Here is a 2,914-nt window from a genome sequence, read left to right on the forward strand (position 1 = left end):
AGTTCACTTTGCCTAGATTCATTCATTGCTAATGTTGATCCATATTGCTTTTCTTGAACCATTTGAGTTTACTGCAGATACCTTACTCTCTACCCCTGAATGCTGTCGTTACGTTCCCCCAAACATAGTCTGTTAAAAAGCCACAGTATGGACACCAAATCCCAGGACTTTAACTTGAGACAATATGGGTATCAATTATTTAATCCTGTTCAGACCTCATTCCTTGCTCTAATAATTGTGTGGTGACTCCTGTCTGCTTTGCCCCATTCCAGAGCTTGGCCCAAACTCTTGCACTGTGTTTAGCTGGTAGAGTTTTCCCCTCAGCATTAAGTGAGAATAATCCTTCAGTTTTAACCCCCCTCATGTTGTAGACTTCGAGAGATTACAAGCTAGGTGTGTTTGTGCATGCCTGTAAGCCTCACAATCAGGAGGCAGAGGGAGAAAAAGCATGAGTTTGGGGATGGCAGGACTACATAGAAAATCCTGACTTACTTAAAAAGCCAGTTATTTGGCAGACTTTTGCTTATTTTGATTTAGTATGACATTTCCAGATGAACGTACACAAGCTATCTATTTGGGACAAAATACTGTACTGGATATATTTACTCTTGCCAATGTGACACTGGGAGGCACACTATCCGTGTGTCCCATAATTAACTCTGATCTTGACTCTGAAGTAGTGTCTGTAAGGTTTCTTTATTTCGTTTATTATGATTTTGTGTGAGCGTGCGGGGTGTGTGTGCTGGAGAGGGGAGTGGATATCTACCACGGAGTGCTTTTGGAGGTCAGGGGGCAACTCTGTGGAGTCAGTTCTCTCCTTCACCTTTCTGTGTGTTCCGGGGATTAAACTCAGACTGTTCAGGCTTGCAAGATAAGTAAGTACTTTTATCTGCAGAACCATCTTCCAGTCTAAGACTTCTTAACTAACAATCACTTCCCCTTATAATTTGCATGTAATCTTCTAGAAAATACTATTTTTCACGTATGCACCCTACTTCATAGTCGTTGATACTTGCTGGACTCTATGGCCTTTGGTTCTCTGTGTCTTCGGATGTCATAGCCTGGATTCGCTTAGCCACACATGGAAAGTTGCATCTCTCTTGAACGTGTACATGTTTCCTGAGGATGATTTCCCACATAACCTAGCATAGCTCTTACTTAGCATTTATGAGGTGCATAATCTAATACAGTAATTGCTTGGCATTTATGTGATGCCACACACATTATGCGTAGCTGAGAAAGGGTCTAACATGCTTGGAGGTATAGAGGTCTACAGAATCCCTGCACAATCACTGATACAGGACTTGAACATCTGGGGATTTTGGTTCCCACTGGGGGCCTGGAAGCAGCCCTACAGGAATACCAAGGGACAACCTTTTGTATTGGTTGGTTTGTGTCAGCTTGACATAAGCTGGAGTCATCAGAGAGGAAGGAGCTTCAGCTGAGGAAATGCCTCCATGAGATCCAGCTGAAAGGCATTTTCTCAATTAGGGATCCATGGGGGGAGGGGCCCAGCCTATGGTGGGTGGTGCCATCCCCAGGCTGGTGGTCCTGGGTTCTATAATAATACATCCTGAGCAAATCAGGGCAAGCGAGCCAGTAAGCAGCATCCCTTCATGGCTTCTGTATCAGTTCCTGTCTCCAGGGTCCTGCTATGCTTGAGTTCCTGTCCTCATCTCCTTCCATAATGAACACCAGTATGGAAGAATCATCCAAACCCCTTTGTTCCTCAGCTTGTTTTGTTGCAGCAGTAGAGATCCTAAGATACCAGATGAAAGGGTAAATTTTTGCTTTCCAACATAACCTTTTTACTGAGTATTTCACATAATGCACTCTGATGATGCTCACTTCCTAGTTCTCCCAGGTCTGCTCTCCCTCCCTTGTGGTTCCCCTCAAAAACCAACATAATTGTGCTGTGTTGCCTATATACTCACTGGAGCATTGCCAGACTCCCTGGGCCAGTTCCTTAAAGAAAACCAAGCCCTTCCCCACCAGCACTCCTGCCAGAAACCATCAACTACAGAGAACTACACTTCAGCGTCTTTATCACAACTCTTAGAGTTCAGGCAGCCGTGAGTATGCTCAGGCTACAGAAGAGGCTTGCTTCTAATGTCCTCCGCTGTGGTAAAAAGGAGGTATGGTTGAACCACCAATGAGACCAATGAAGTCGCCAATGCCAACTCTCGTGAGCAGATCAGGAAGCTGATCAAAGATGGGCTGATCATCCAGAAGTCTGTGACTGTCCATTTCCGGGATCGCTGCTGGAAAAGCACCTTGGTCTGATAGAAGGGCAGGCATATGGGCATAGGGAAGAGGAAGGGTACTGCCAACGCTGGGATGCCCAAGAAGGTGACCTGGATGAGAAGGTTAAGGATCCTGCGCTGGCTTCTCAGGAGATACCCGGAATCTAAGAAGATTGACCGCCATATGTATCACAGCCTGTACCTGAAAGTCAAAGAGAATGTATTTAAAAACAAGTGGAGCACATCCACAAACTTGAAGGCAGACAAGGCCCTCAAGAAGCTACTGGCTGACCAGTCTGAGGCTCGCAGGTCTTAGACCAAGGAAGCATGAAAGCACCGGGAGGAGCGCCTCCAGGCCAAGAAGGAAGAGATCATCAAGATTCTGTCCACGGAGGAAGAGACCAAGAAATAAAGCTTCCCTCATGTCTGTACATAGTGGCCTGGCTGAGGCCTCACACAGATCAGTCATCAAAATAAAACAAGCCTTAAAAAAAAGTTCTCTTCGATGGTTTCCTGTCAGGACTACTACATTTTTGCTGTGGAGTGGGGCTTGTCGCCGAAGCTTCTTTCTCTCTTTTGCTTCTGTTGTTTTTCTGTATGTAATGGGCAGCTTTCTCTAAGTATCTCCCTTTCTCCATTTACTTATTCAATGGGTATGGACATTCAATTTT

General features: G+C 45.2%; 1 pseudogene; it reads left to right on the plus strand.

Moving 5' to 3' along the window:
- The first annotated feature begins 2,078 nt into the window (after positions 1 to 2,078).
- On the plus strand, positions 2,079 to 2,655 carry Rpl19-ps11 (ribosomal protein L19, pseudogene 11; annotated as a pseudogene).
- The last annotated feature ends 259 nt before the right edge of the window (positions 2,656 to 2,914 follow it).

Source organism: Rattus norvegicus, chromosome 2, assembly GCF_021556685.1.
Source record: "Rattus norvegicus strain SHRSP/BbbUtx chromosome 2, alternate assembly SHRSP_T2T, whole genome shotgun sequence".
Taxonomy (NCBI): domain Eukaryota; kingdom Metazoa; phylum Chordata; class Mammalia; order Rodentia; family Muridae; genus Rattus; species Rattus norvegicus.